The sequence below is a fragment of the Herpailurus yagouaroundi genome, unplaced genomic scaffold, assembly GCF_014898765.1.
Source record: "Herpailurus yagouaroundi ecotype Mexico unplaced genomic scaffold, PumYag 188, whole genome shotgun sequence".
NCBI classification, from domain to species: domain Eukaryota; kingdom Metazoa; phylum Chordata; class Mammalia; order Carnivora; family Felidae; genus Herpailurus; species Herpailurus yagouaroundi.
In genome coordinates this window covers 29,558,767-29,574,593 of record NW_024412419.1, presented here as the reverse complement: position 1 = coordinate 29,574,593, position 15,827 = coordinate 29,558,767, and the positions used below count along the sequence as shown (strand labels likewise).

Genomic DNA, 15,827 nt, shown 5'->3' with positions numbered 1-15,827 from the left:
CTTCTGGCAACCCCACTGCCACCACAATTTACGTTTCTATTACTCTTCTCATGACTAATATTTTCAAAGAAGAAGCAGTAGGAAGCAACAGCAACAAATTCTAAGAAGAAGCAATTTATTTATTTATTTATTTATAATTTTTTTTTTAACATTTATTTATTTCTGAGACAGAGAGAGAGCATGAACAGGGGAGGGTCAGAGAAAGAGGGAGACACAGAATCTGAAACAGGCTCCAGGCTCTGAGCTGTCAGCACAGAGCCCGACTGCGGGGCTCCAAACCATGGAGTGTGAGATCATGACCTGAGCCGAAGTTGGATGCTTAACCGACTGAGCCACCTAGGCGCCCCTAAGAAGAAGCAATTTAAACTGTTTACTTCCATTGTGACTATTTTTTAAATGTTTATTTGTTTTTGAGAGAGGGTGCATGTGGGCAAGGGACAGAGAGAGACAGAGACAGAGACTCCCAAGCAGACTCCACGCTGTCAGCACAGAGCCCTACTCAGGGCTCAAGGGCACGAACCTTGAGATCGTGACCTGAGTGGAAATTGAGAGTCAGACACTTAACCAACTAAGCCTCCCAGGTGCCCCCTGACTATTTTTAAACTTAAGGAACCAACCTACAAATGGTTAGGAACACCACTGAACAGTACCTGCCATCTCTCTGAGTGAGAGCTTCCGGAGGGAGGAACTCACAATTTGTGAATAAGGAGAACACAGGGGATCAGGTCACAATAGGCTAATGACCAAGAGGAGAACTTTCAGTACAGAAACAGTTGCTGCCCTAAAGTAGTGTGTGGAAGTTAGATACTAAGGGAGGAAATGAAAATCCATCGATAATAGGCTTTATGTTTCCAAATTTCCCTGCAGTATCTCCTCAAGTAACTGGCAATGTTCATATAGCACACAAGTATGAAGATATTTTGGTAAACCCCCAAGAATGGTTTGATGATACCTTGTCTATAGATGAATATTTTATTTCTAATTAGTACTCCTAAGTACTGATTTGGCATGTTGAGTAGAAACTAAAATATTTTTTAAGAGGCAGGTTGAATATCACTTCAATAAATTCTCCATTGTCTTCAGGTTCCTGAAGCTGTAAGCTCAGAGCATCAATTTCTAACATCAGTTGTGAGCATTATGAATAGCTCCAAATGTGTTTTGCATTCTTAACTTGGGTTTTCAGAAAACTTTAGTAGTACCATTTGCCTCATGCCAGTTCCAGCTTCATGGCATAGCTTGAAACTATATAGGAGTGTCCATATGGAATAGAAGGAAAAGCTGCTTTTTGTTTGTTCATTTTTGAACCAGTATCTTAGGAGGTGGTGAGAGCTGAAGGAGGTAGTAAGGGCTGGAGGCATAGGTTCATGCTGCTGGATGTTTAATTTTGAGTCTAGAAAGAGCAAGTGCACAATGGGAAGTCCTAACTTATCTTCTCTCACCTCATTGATTTTTCAGTGAATAGATCATGAACGATTCCCACCTCATTCATAATATCTGTGTCACAGTCACCTCACTTGTCATAAGGACATAAAAATGAATTAAGTAAGTGTTCTTTTTGTTTGTTTTTGATGAGTAGGGCTTGTCACTGACTGTTTGACTGTCAAACAGTGAGTTGAAACTCTGGGAAGTGTAGGGCTCTTTGAGTTGTTTGACTAGCTTACATGTAAGTTCAGCTGCTGGAGATTGCCTTCTTACTAAGGAAGTGCCCTAAGATCCTGTTAGTTTTAAATCTTAAAAAAGAAAAAAAAATGACCAACTTCTGAAATAGATCAGTATGTTTATAAAGCTTTCTCCCCTTTGCCCCACACCTGACATTTGTTTGAGGTGAACTCTATGACTTGTTTAATATAGGCTTTTTGTAGGATGGCTTTTAACCTGGAACTCCTGATTCATCATATTTTATTATAGTAATTATTACAGGGAAGCAGGGGTGACCAATTATATAGGCACAAACCCTGGTTATTTTCTTCAACTGGTCTTAAGAGACTATCAGCTCTCCTCCCATTTTATTTATTTATTTATTTATTTATTTATTTATTTATTTATTTAGAGAGCAGGAGTTGGGGAGGGGGCAGAAGGACAGAGAGAGAGAGAATCTTTTTTTTTTTTTAAATAATTTTGTTTAACGTTTATTTTTGAGAGAGAAAGAGAGACAGAGTGTGAGTGGGGGAAGGGCAGAGAGAGATGGAGACACAGAATCTGAAGCAGGCTCCAGGCTCTGAGCTGTCAGCACAGACCCCAACATGGGGGGTCGAAATCACGAACCACGAGATCATGACCTGAGCTGAAGTCGGATGCTTAACTGACTGAGCCACCCAGGCGCCTCAGAGAGAGAGAGAGAGAGAGAGAGAGAGAGAGAGAGAGAGAATCTTAAACAGCCTCCATGCTCAGCGTGAAATCCGATGCAGGGCTCAATCCCACTGCCCTGGGATCATGACCTAAGCAGAAATCAAGAGTTGGTGGCACAACTGACTGAGCCATCCCAGCGCTCCTCCCCCCATTTTAGCTTACTGTCAAATAAAAATATTCATACCGAATTAGTAATACAGAGTATGGCAATCCACATATTTTTTAGAGTACAACCTCCGAAGCTTTGCTAAAAGTCATTTATGAGATTATTAGTTGTGAGAAAATTGTCCTGAAGAATGTCTAGAGAGTGATTATCAAAGGATTGATCCTGGACGGTTGTCTAGAGAATAGAGTATACACGGATAGCTGTACAACAGTGTTTCTTTCCCGAACTAGGTTTCACAAATCACAGTGTACTTCAAGAGTTAACACGGTGTTCAAAAATTTAAGGAGGAAGCAGTTGCTTACGCTAGCTCCTTTAGATTTTAATCTTGGATTGACTTAGAATATTGAAGCACTGTGTTTTTGGAGCACAATATTTTGGTTTCCATTGAGTTGTAGTTTGATGATAGCCATCGTCCTCCATTGAGGGACCTTCCAGGGATGGACCTCTGGAGATCATTATTAAATGTACTTCAGGAATGTTGTTGAGAACCTGATTTATTATAGCAACATTTTCCCTTTAGGAGCACTCATCAGAAGAAGTTCTCTCAGGTCTCATTATCAAGTACATTTTTTTCCCTTTGAAGATTTATTATTATTACTCATTATTAATTACTATTTTAAAATTCTTATAAGATCTGTAAAGTGAAGATTTGAAGATGTTTTTATTTTACACTAGTTACCAGCAAGCTCAGAGTCAAATTTGCCACTTATCTCTAAGAAACCTTCTAGAACGTTTGGTATGTCTCTTGAATACTGCCAGCTCCATTTCCTTTTTCCTAACTTTATTTCACCATCTCCCAATCTTCTTCCAAATTTTCGACCTGGTTGTATTGCATATATATGTTTACAGTGATTTATAGCTTTCTGGAATGGGCTGGAGCTACAAATGCAGTACAGTTTTATGGCTTTTGTTATCAACTTTACTCAATTCTAAGTTTTCTCACGATGACATTCACATCTTAGCCACGTGTTATTTCTTCCCCAGATAAACACATGCCCTTGGTTATAATACACGCTGTATTTGTTTGTTTAGCTGTTACATCTTAATGATTATTACAGGCACTGGAGAAACAGTACCATGTGGAGTGTGTCCTAAGGAACATGACAGATGGAGCCGCCATTGACTGAGATGAGGAAGACGTTCAGGTACAGCAGTTTGGGGGAGGGGTGGGAAATCAGGAGATCAATTTTGGACAAGTTACGTGTTAGATGAATGCACATGCAAATTATATTTTCCTAAGAATTCTTCTGGTCCTGCTTGTAAGTGAGCAACGAGTCACATCTAAGAAACAGTGGCATAGATTTAGACCATCATCTAGGGATCTTTCTCCCTCTTTCTCTGATGGACAATGAGGCAGCGTCTAACTTGTCAAAGCACATCAAATACACCATGTTCTCTGAATCTAGGTCTCAGATCCTTGATATCCTAAAGAAGACAAATGAATTTACAGTGATAATGCGATAGGTCCTCCCTTGGCCTCAATCCCTTTATTGTTGAGAATCAGGAGGAAAATGTGTGGATTCCAGCTAAAACCAGCATGCTACCATTGGCAGAAATGAACACAGAACTCTAGGACTCAGCATGCTCTGCTTTTCCCTATTGGTAAAGCACTCACAGCCCCTCCTAACCACTTTTGTCCAGTCTCAGAGCAGGACCAGGGTGAGGCCAGTGAAGCACTGTCTTGAGGAGGGAAGAGGTAGGCTAAAAATTAAAGAGATGCCAGAAAAATCTCAGTATACAAGATAAATATTATTTCAATACAATATTTTAAATATTTTTAATGTTTTTTTAAAGTTTATTTTGAGAGAGAGGAGAGAGAGACAGAGAGACAGAGAGAGAGACAGTGAGAGAGCACAGCAAGGGAAGGGCAGAGAGACAGGGAGAGAGAGAATCCCAGGCAGGCTCCGCTCTGTCAGTGCGGAGCTTGATCTCCCAAACCATTAGCTGAGATCAAGAGTCAGACTTTTAACTGTCTGAGTCCCCCAGGTGCCCCTGAATACCATATTTTAAAAAATCAAAATTAATGTGAAAAAGACATAGATTAATAACAATGCCATGCCTAGCCATATTGGAGTCTGGGGTGAGAGGAAAAATCAGTAATATTAATTAATTTAATTTTTATGTAAAATTCTGATCATTTGCTCATCATAGTTTTTTTTTCATTTGGTGTACCTTTAAATTTTGCCCCTGGAAGCCAGTGCCTCCTTCTTCCCTGATCCTAGCCCCAGCTCTATCTAGACTAACCCATTTGTCTTTTGTCACTGTTTATGTCAATTACCACAGGAATACCAAGTTTCATCCTCTGGGCTGTCAACCTCATGTTGTTTCTCCTTTGTTTCCATCCCACTTCTTCTTAACTTTCACCTTGCCTTATGGAATTCATAGATATTTAAGAGCTTGTAAGAGTTATATTAAGAGCTTATATCACTTAATATATTTTGAAACTCTTCTCTGAATACTTATCTTTTTCCCTGCTTCTTTTGTTTTCCTACTTGCCATTCAAATAGTAGTTATTTTCTTTCCCACATTTCTTATAGCACTGGCCTTGGGATAGAGTCTTTGCTCATTATAAATTCTTCCAGATCATTTCTCCTCCTTTTCCCCTATAATCACTAAGTGTTAAAAAGCATGTGATCAAAACATTCCAACAACTACCTATCCCACTTTTTTGTAGTCATTCCCTGACCCTAATGTCCAAATCCCTTGATCCCAGAAGATTTTAGCTCTTTGCCAACTGTCAAATTCTGCAACATTATTCATTATGGTCCTTGGTGATTTCAGTATCAATTTAGTTAATTCTTCTAATAATCCAGCCTCAAACTTCTTTGCCCATCTCTCCTCCAGTGATCTTCTCCTTCCCCCTTCCACAACCATTCACTCCTGTGGCCATATCCTAGATGACATCATTACCAAAAAAAAATAACATCTTTGTAGCCTTAATTTCAAGCATCACACTTTCCAAGCACCTCTTCATATCTTTTCATCTCATCTTTGCTAGAACCCCCAATTCAACAATTATTTGAGCTCATTGGTATAATCTATGGGTTCTTCCACTTTTCACCCTCCTTTACCACCCTCTTATATCTACAACTGCTTCTTTATTCAAGTTAGATTCTATCATTGGACATTAAAACTCTCCTTTGCATATGTCCTCAACTTGCTTACCCATCTCACTTTATCATACTTGTCTGGAAATTTCCAAACATGGTTAAATACTTCTCTCTACCTATGTTGTCCCTGCTCCTGCAGTTGGAGTTACATACAAAACCAAGTTGTCTGGTCTCACTTTAAATTCATGACGTCTGATCTTAAGTGGATTCTCAGTGCTGCCAAGCCATCCTCCCTACTGCCCTCATTCATTCACTCTCACTCTACTAGGCCTGTTTTTTCTACCTTTCCATCTTTTTCAGACTTCTAGTGTTCTACCTTCATTCTTAATTGATTTCTTTATTTTGCTACACCCAGAAAATGATGTAAATCAAAAGAAAATGTCTAGAGGCTCTCACTACCACATCCATGTATCTACTTACATCTGGACCCATATGTTATGATTTCCATCTCACATGGATAGACTGACCGTGCTCCTAGTGGAGATTAACTGTCTATTTGTGCATCTGATATACTTTCCTCTCACCAGCTCAAAATATCAGCCTAGACATTTTGTTGTTGTTCTCCTAATTCAAATATTTCCCCATTTCCATAGATCATACTAAACATTTTAGTATCTGTAATTTCTCCCATCTTCAAACAAAAATCAAAACCAAAAGACCTCCCTAGATTCCACGTTCTTCTTTAGTTTCTTACCACTCCTTTGTCACCTTTTAGAGAATAATAGTTGAAATCAGTGTCTAAACCTGCTGCCTGTATGTCCAGCTTCTATCTTGAACACTATGAGTTAGGGCTTTGCCTCCATCAACTACTCTATCAAAACTTTCAAGGCACTGAATTTCATTTCTTTGTTAAACCCAATAATCAGTTCTAAGTCTCGATTTTTCCTCACTTATCCACTGCGTTTGACCCAGTTGTCAACCTTCCTCCTTGAGATACCTTCTATACTAGCTTCCATGAACACCATACTTCTGATGTTACTCCTAACACTGTTGTCCCTATTCTTATTCTTATCTTCTCAAACTTTAAATATTAGAGCACCCCTGATGCTCTTTCTCACACATTCTATTGGTCATACCATCTGGTGTCATGGTTTTAATTATCATTTTTATACAGTAGAATACCAATATTAATCTTTAGCCCAGACACTTTTAGCCCATTTGAATATCTAACAAGCACTTGAAACTGAAAGTGTCTTAAAGTAAATTCCCAATCTGGCCCTTGCCCTCCCTGCCTCACCCGCATTGGGATAATTTTAGTCCTCTCCATCTTAGTAAATGGTTACTTTACTCTCCAGTTTCTCAGGCCAAAAAAAACATGGTGTCATCATTAACTCCTCTCTCTTACATGGCACATACAATCCATTGGCAAATCCTACCTTAAAATATATTCCAAATCTGAGGACTCTTCACTATTCCCCTTGCTTTTATCTTGGTCCAAGCCAACATTCTCTCTTTCCTGGATACTCTCCTTAAGTAATATTCCTGTTTCCTCCCTTTCCCTATTACAGTCTAACTCAACACAGCAGCCAAAATGATGCCTTTAAAATGTAATATCAGGTGATATCATACCTCTGGCTTTTAGCCCCCTCAGAGTAGAGCCAAGATACTTAAAATGACACATAAAGGCCTACATGATTCATCCTCCTACACCGTGCCTGGCCTCATCTCCTATAATTCTTTCTCTTGCTCATTCATCCAAACACTTTTCTTCCTTTGCATCCCCTGAACATGCCAGTCATGCCCCTGTCATCTCAAGTCCTTTGCGCTCTGCTCTGAAGTTTCTCCTCCAAGATATTGCATGGCTTATTTTTTCATCACCTTTGAGTATTGCCTTCTTACGTGACACTCTCTCTAAGTAACTTTCAAAATATTGTATTGGCCCAGATCTTCCTATTCCCTTTCCTTGCTTTATTTTTCTTAAAACCTGTCATCACAATTTGACTATTATATTTTAAATTATTTATTTATTATTCTCTTCTCTCCTTTTTCTATGATGGCAGGGGTTTGTGCCTACTTTTTTTCCCCTGCTACAGTTCATTGCTATGAGTAATTCTTGCCAATATGTTCAATTTGTGTTTTTTCAATACTTCAGGAAATAGGTATATAATATCCACATGTTTCTTTAAGACCATCACATTAATTTCCTTTATTCATTGGTGAACTTACCAGTTCATGACACCAAAGCGTGAGATGAAAAGAAATACACATCTTTCTACTTTCAACATTCTTGTGAGAAAGAAGACTGAGTAGTATATTATACAATTTAGAGATAATTAGCTTATTTTTCCATGTCACATATCTATTGCTACAGTACCTTTACTATTTGCTAATAAAAACTAACACTTTACAATTGAGGACATTCATGTATATGTGATCACCTCCACTGGGTTTTCCAGACCAGTAGTGACAAACTCAAATACCTTGAGAGTTCAAGTAAAAAGCATACATTTGTGAAGACAGGCCATTAGAAACATAGAAAATGCTTTTCCCATCTTAAGTGGACAGCTGGTGCTCAGACTCAGTCAACAATTTCTACATATGTATTTGGGTTCAAAATAACCAGATCTTCAGATTTTCAGTGAAATGTTGGAAATGTGTATTAATATCTGGAATCCCCCCGTGTTTAAAAGCTGGCAGTCAACTAAAATTTTGAAAAGAAAAAACACTGTTGTACCCTAAGGATCTTTGGATTTGGTTCCTGGGCCTCCTGTTTGCACTCTTTGCTTTTACATCTTGTATGCCCAATTGGGTAGACCCAACCACTGCCAGTTGCTAAGGATTGCTGATAGAGTGTAGGCAGAAAGCTCTCTGCCACCTTACCTATGGCTTATATTATTTTCAGATTGTGAGCCAGTGGGTTCAGAATTTTTTACAGGCTCTTTATTCTAGATTGTTAAGATATCTCTAAGAATTCTAAAGTATATCTTCTCTGTATAAAGTTGGAATTTCCAGTTTTAGGGCTTTATAATTTACTGTACTTTATAAACTTGACCCATTATCATGTATATTCTTCTCATCAACATAAGTATAGATTATTCATTCACTTGTCCATTCAAAAAATGTTTAGTGAGGGTCTCTTATGTGCCATGCAATGTACTAGATGCTGTGTAGGTGCTCAATGACAAATGCTATTTGATAAGCAGAGAATCAACATCTGTTCTCTTCTTCCTTAGTAATAGCACCAGTTTAATTTGGTATCGTAATATATTTAGCCAATGTTGACACTTTCCCTCATGCTTGCATATTGTTGTGGCCATGTAACCAAATCCTGTCTACTGAGATTGTTAAGGGTTGAATTGTGTTCCCCAAGAAGATATGTTGAATTTCTAAACGTTAGCACCTCAGAATTTGACCTTATTTGGAAATAAGGTCATTGCAGACATAACAAGTTAAGATGACATCATAATGGATAGATGGGGGCCTCAATCCAGTGATTGGTGTCCTTATAAGAAGAGAAGACACAGAAACAAAGGGAAGAAAACACCGCAAGAAGACACAAATAAAAGAAGAACACCATGTGACAGCAGAGGCAGAGATGGTAACTATAAGCCAAAGAACACAAAGAATTAATGTCCACACCGGAAGCTAGAAAGAGGCGAGGAAGGATTCCACTCAAGATTTCAAAGGGAGCATGGCCCCATTGATACCTTAATTTCAGACTTCTAGCCTCCCAGAACCGTGGGAAAATAAATTTCTGTTGTTTTAAGATACTCAGTTTATGGTAGTTTGTTATAGAACACCTAGGAAATGAATACAGAAGTATATGCAAAAGTTGTCATATGGAACTTCTGGGAATTCTCCCTTTTTAGAAGTTGTACATTTAGCTGGAAATATAGAGGTGATAACTTGAGCTCCAGTTGGCATGTTGAACCATGCAGCCTATTTGAGGATGGGATGTACATACTAAGGAAGGTGGAGAAGAACTATAGAAGAACTCTGGAACATTGGCGGTAGGGTGAAGCTGCTATCCTAGCCCTGGAGGCTGTGCATATGGTCTTCTTTATGTGAGAGTTAAATAAATTTAAATACATGCTTAAGTAGTTTAAGCATGCTATTTGACCTTGTTTTTAGGCTAACCTAATTCTAACTAATATTCTGATCTTCAAGCCGATTTGAGTATAGCATAGATAAGAGGTGGAGGCAGGCAGCAAAATTCAGATGCTTCGTGGAAGTGTGGGGGGGAATCTTATAACTGAGAGAAGAAAGGAAAAAAATGGATTTGGGAAAGGATCAAAAATTAAGCTCATTTCTATTATAATATTTCCTGATGGCCTTGCTGATACCAACGACTAGGGTGTTACACAAAACTACGCCATGTTCATGCTGGCCTTTGTGGCAAATGCATGCATTGGAGACGTGACTCCTAAAAGACAGTCAGATGTTAGAAAGGCACAGATTCTGAGGTCCAGCAAGGCTAGGTTGAAATGTGTTCTCTCTGGTCTCATTAACTGTGATTTGTGACTTACTATCTAATGTAGCTAAGCCTTGCTTTTCTCATCTATAAAATTTGAATAAAAACCTCTGACCCCCAAACTTTTTGGGGGGATAAGTAAGGTAATACATTTACCAATGCCCATGAGGAATTACCGAGATAGTTCATCTAGAAATAACTGAAGTACAATGGGTTATGAGGAATACATTAAGGTAATATAAGTAGAAGTGCCTTAGCACCCTGCCCTTTATATAGCAGATGGTCCATGCATGTTATTTCTCCTCCATTCTTCTGCTAATTTTTCTTCTGTAATATCAAGTAAGTAAAAAGATTTGGACTTTAGTGGGAACCTTGTACTTTGCTGTGTATAGCACTTTTGTGGGGACCTTACACCTTACTGTGTGTAGCATATCATGTTGTAATACACTAAAAGGCCAACCTTGTGTACTTAAGTTATGGCTTCAATAAGGATATTTGCCTTAGAGGTGTAGGTAGAACTTCTGGGGTCTACTCAGTTCAATCAACTCAAGGGTATTTTATCTTTCAGATGTTAGGAGAAAAACCTTTAATACTGGAAAGGACTTTGTTAAAACATCCTGGAAAAAGGGCTATATGTTTATCATAGCCAATTGTTTTATTTTTCACTTGAATTTTTTTTTATGAGAAAAGATTTTATAGAAAGAGCTTGGTTCCCGATGGAAATAAAATGGACACTCTTAGATATAGCTTAGTCAATTAATCAATATGACTAGGACATTATATCTCCAACACATATTTTTTCCCTTTTTCTTAATATATTTATTTTCTCGTAGCATAGCCCAGGGCCTAGGAATCATTATGGATTCCTTGGAATATGTCACATCATTCCATTCCATTCAGATGCTTCTTCTTCAGAGTTCCTACATTTTGAGGTTAATGCCTTTTTTGGATAGGAAATATATAAAATATTTGTGACTTGGGTAATATAGAGCAATCTTTTGTCTATGATTAACGATTCTCAAAGTTTGCCTAGTTATCTTCTCTAGATTACCGTTCCAGGTACCCAAGCAAACTGCCACATGGTCCTAATTTTGCAAATTCCTTGTTCATTTTTGTTATAATTTCCTCTATTATCTATATCTTGAGTCATCTTTACTTAAAGCGCTTAGTATCCCTCTATGTTACAGAGATAGATACTCTTAGACCTATAGATTCCATTTTAAGGCAGCAAAGTTATTTGGTCTTATTCTGCCTGGTTGCATGGTTGTAATTATCAGGCCATGTGCTATAGTTAACTAGGTTTCCTTTTCATTCCATTTGACCTGACAGTCCATTTCTTGGTTTTCCTCTCCAGATCTTCATAAAGTCTAACTTCTGCTATGTAGGTCCTAACCGTGTATCCTAGTGTGTTTCATCTACCCAACCCTATCTTCTGACCTGTACTTTTACTTATGGCAAGATGTTAGTGCTCACCTCTTACTCACCACGGATATATGTGATATTGACTATTTGTCTCTAGCTATGACTGATGGTAGGACTCATCTTGCCTGCCTGTCCGTCCCCCCAACCAGATCTTTCTTGTGCCTGATTCTGGCTACCTCTAATTTGTCACACATTGTTCATGACTGAATCCCTGCTCTGACTTTTGCCTTTATGGATTTTTCTAGACTGGATCCTTTAACTTTCAAGCTGGTACTCCAATTTCCTATAGTAAGAATAGAGGATAATGAACTTGAATAATGTTATTATCATTTTTTTTTTCTGACAGGAATGAAAGATTAAAAATGTTAAACTGTAGCTAAGCAGTGCCTAAATACAGTCTTTGGCAAACTGTAATGCAAGTCAAATGGATTTTGAACATTCTTCTACCTCCTCATAAGGTGACCCTTTTCTTTTTCTTTCTTTCTCTCCAAAAATTCTAATCTTTAGCTGTCCCAGGTCATCCCAGTTGGAAATTGCTAAGAAAACTATAGATGTTGATGATATCATGTTAATTCTCTTTGAAAATTTGCATGATAAAAGGGCACTGCAGAAAGCATAATTGAAAGTAAATTTTAAGACTCTGTGTCCCCTCCAACTGCATTTCTTTACAGAAAAATACCTTCCATGCTTTTGGATTTGAATGACTAAATTAATTAACAAAAAACTAGGACTGCAAATATATAGTTATTAACTTTGTTTATTTAAAAATACTTACAAATTTTACATCACCATCATTTTCTAAATGACAGTAAATTTTAATTAAAAAAATAAGACATCATCTCAGAATAAAGGGTCATATTTCTCGTGAGAGGACACAAATTGTTAATTTTGAATGCAGAAACTTACATGAAATTTTGTTTTGTATGGAGTTTTGTGCAAAAAAATATTTCAAATTAATAGTTTCATTGTGACAAAAATAAAAGGAGGAAAAAAGGAAAGAAAGAAAAAAAAAGCGACAACCAAATATTCAGCTTTTTCCAGAGCACTGATTTTCAAGTCACAACCATTGTTGAACATCTAGTTTCATGTACATATGTTTGTGATAACAGTGTTGAACTTCATCTGAGTTTTGGGATTCTGTAAAGCAAGGATGGTTGGAAAAGCCTTCCACCCCTCTTTTATTCTGTTTTGAGAAATCACTAGGCTAACCACAAAAACCACCTGCCAGGGAATATTCTAAGACATGATCCAATTCCACCCTCCTCCACGACTCTAGGCTGTTTTATAAAACTCTAGGCTTTCTCTATCTTCTTTTCCACTTTCTCATTAATGACTGTTTTCCCCCTAATGCAAAAGCCTGAATAGTCATCTCTGTAATTACCTGGTGCGTTTTGTCTTTCACAATCAAAATATTCAACCTCATCCACCTCCCCCTGACCTGTTTCTGTTGTAATCAACTCGGCATTCTTTGTGAACTCTGACAAGTCAAGGACCAGCTGCTTTGTCCCCTTTCTCCTTGATGAGAGATAACAGTGGGCGGGGAGACTTGCTAAGGCTGGCTCCAGGTGGCCCTTTAGGATAGCGGATGCTGAGCCTCAGGTAACTGATTATTTATTTCACTATGACCGGGCAGATATTTTCACATTTTTCTGGCCAGGATGTCATGTGTTCCTGTGAGGTTTATTTATTTATGTATGTATGTATGTATGTATTTATTTATTTATTTGTTTATTTCTCCTGGGAGTTGATTGCAAGGGAAGTGCTTTTGTGAGCAAGGAAAAAAATAACAATGATTGCTGCTATAGATTTTAAATTAGAATTTCATTTATTAAAGTAATAGTTTAAAACCCTGTTTTCTTTAAGCCTTTAAATTTAATGAACAGAGCTGATTTTACTGTTTATTAAACTAGTAAACTTTAAGGATCACTATGGGGGGGGGTGTGTGTGCGATAATTTTCAATCAATCCAAATTGAAATGAATAAACTTATTTAAATAATCAGACTCATTTTAAGCTTAGTCTATTCAATTTATTTAAACGCTTTAAAATATGTTTAAGTTCTTTCATCCTTTGACTTTGTAAAGTACAAAGTAAATTTAATCATCAGTGTACCTAATTCTAAGCCTTGCCAGAGTTAAGATCCTCTTTCTCAGTAAGGAAATAGCTTTACTATTTCAGGTAAGTTGAAGTTTCCATTCCGTAAGAATGGGAGAGCTTATTGACCTGAGGGGTTTTTAAAAAAATTTTTTTTAACGTTTATTTATTATTGAAAGACAGATAGAGACAGAGTGTGAGCAGGGGAGGGGCAGAGAGAGAGGGAGACACAGAATCCGAAGCAGGCTCCAGGCTCTGAGCTGTCAGCACAGAGCCCGACGCGGGCTCAAACTCACAAACCGTGAGATCATGACCTGAGCCAAAGTCGGACGCTTAACCGACTGAGCCACCCAGGCACCCCTGAGGGTTTTGTCTGGACTCTGGATGAAGCCTACTCATCTTTCACCAGTGAGGGAACGTACACTTTTGTATTTAGCTGCTGTTACGTGATTCTTGGTCTAAACTCTTTAAACTCAGTTTATTTCTATTGGTTTCCAGTTACATCTTACCAAATGTTTTTCACCTGATTTGCGTCTGCAACTTCACTTCCTTTAACCAATTTCTCCCTGATGGGTTGATTGCTGGATTATTTTTATATTCTTTTATGGCCGGTGACAGCTCTTTTGTGGATATTAAAAAAAACCCAGATTCTGCATATCTCCCATGACTTGGTTTTGTTTGTAAGATCACAGTTTCTAAGATTCCACTAATTACATCATCAATCTATACACACTTCTTCATGAACCCCTGTTTATTGGCCAGTGGGGAAAACTACCACTAGCCTCAATGAGTGTGGAAAACTGCGAGTCCAAGATCCTTAAAAGGTAGGGAGAAGACAGGGAAACATAGATGATAACCTGATAGCCGACATAATCTTTGGTCATGTGCCAGCTACAGTCTCTGCTTCTTTAGGTGTGGAATACCTACCTATCTCAGGGTGTGCAATAAAAGCTCAGTGTGAGCATATGCTTGGAGGACTTCTGAAATGTTTTCATGAATTAAAGGCATGAAGCCAATGATTACCATGTTTATATTTCTCATCATTTGGATCTAAAATAATAATAACTCTTTTAAAAGTAAATATGGAAGGTGTATTTGATTTTGCAGAGATGGATTATGAATTAAAGACTGTATAGAAAACACTATACAGCAAGAGGAGTCCTTCGAATTTTGTGAGTGGGTATATATCACAGAAGGAAATAGTCGTGGATAATAAAACAACCCAACTCAGCTAAATAGACTATGTGACACAAAATATGTATTGCTTCTGAAGTAAATTAAATATGACTTAGGAGAATGAGCTAAAGAGACAATATCTGGGACCGAGGGGCTAGAATCTTTTACAATAAATAAAATAAATCCTAACAAGTTCTCTTTTTTCCCCTTCAGGCCTTTCCTATTAAAGTGATAAATGCTTACAAAACAGATATCCAGCTACATAACCAAGCAGATTGAATGGGACTGGGGGACATTTCACAACAGTGATTTTGATTCTTCAAACTTTTGGAGACAAAACAACTTTCAGATGAAGAATGAAATTTGAAGCCAGAATAGCATGCAATGAAAAACATTTTAAATCCATGCCTTCTTTTTGAAGTTGTATCTTTTTTGGATGCTCAAGAGTGAGTTGGATTTGCAGCCACAAATCAAATGTTCAGAAATCCTTGGCTGTCTGAGCCTGGCGGCCCTCATCCAGCCAGCTGGACGATAAAACACCTGGGTTGATTCTATTTATTCTGGAGGGGAGGAGCAAGGCTGTGCAAAACAACATGAAGAAAGACTCGCCTATGCAAAATTGCAATGTATCTAAAATTTCGTTGTCTTCTCATTGTCCTTGTGGTATCTGTTCTTCCTTGGTCTTTTACATGTTCCCAGTGCCCCCCATTTGGAGAGTCCAGAGTGATGCTCCTTGATCAGAGGTCAGTGTATCACCTCATTGCCTTGTTTTAGGGTTTGTCAACCCCGCCACTCATACAAACGTGTTACCTTTGCCACTCTCTCCTTACTCTGCTTTCTAGATGAAAATAGTAAAAATTGTCAGTAAACTGATCATTTGTGAAGGTAGTCTATCAGGATCTTAGTCAGCTTGGGCTGCTATGAGAAAATACCATAGACTGAGTGGTTTGAACAACGGAAATTTACTTTTCACAGTTCTAGAGGCTGGAAGCCCAAGATCAGGGTGCTGGTATGGTGTGGTTCTGGTGAGAGCTCTTTTGCTGGCATGCAGATGTTTGCCTTCTCGTTCTATCCTTATCTAGGAAACAGAGAGGGGGTGG

General features: G+C 38.0%; 1 long non-coding RNA gene across 1 annotated transcript; it reads left to right on the top strand.

Annotated features, from left to right (window-relative positions):
• The first annotated feature begins 1,352 nt into the window (after positions 1 to 1,352).
• Positions 1,353 to 15,547, top strand: LOC121044588 (uncharacterized). The gene is made up of 3 exons (XR_005797373.1): positions 1,353 to 1,542; positions 3,574 to 3,660; positions 14,941 to 15,547. It is a non-coding gene; the product is annotated as an uncharacterized LOC121044588 (long non-coding RNA).
• The last annotated feature ends 280 nt before the right edge of the window (positions 15,548 to 15,827 follow it).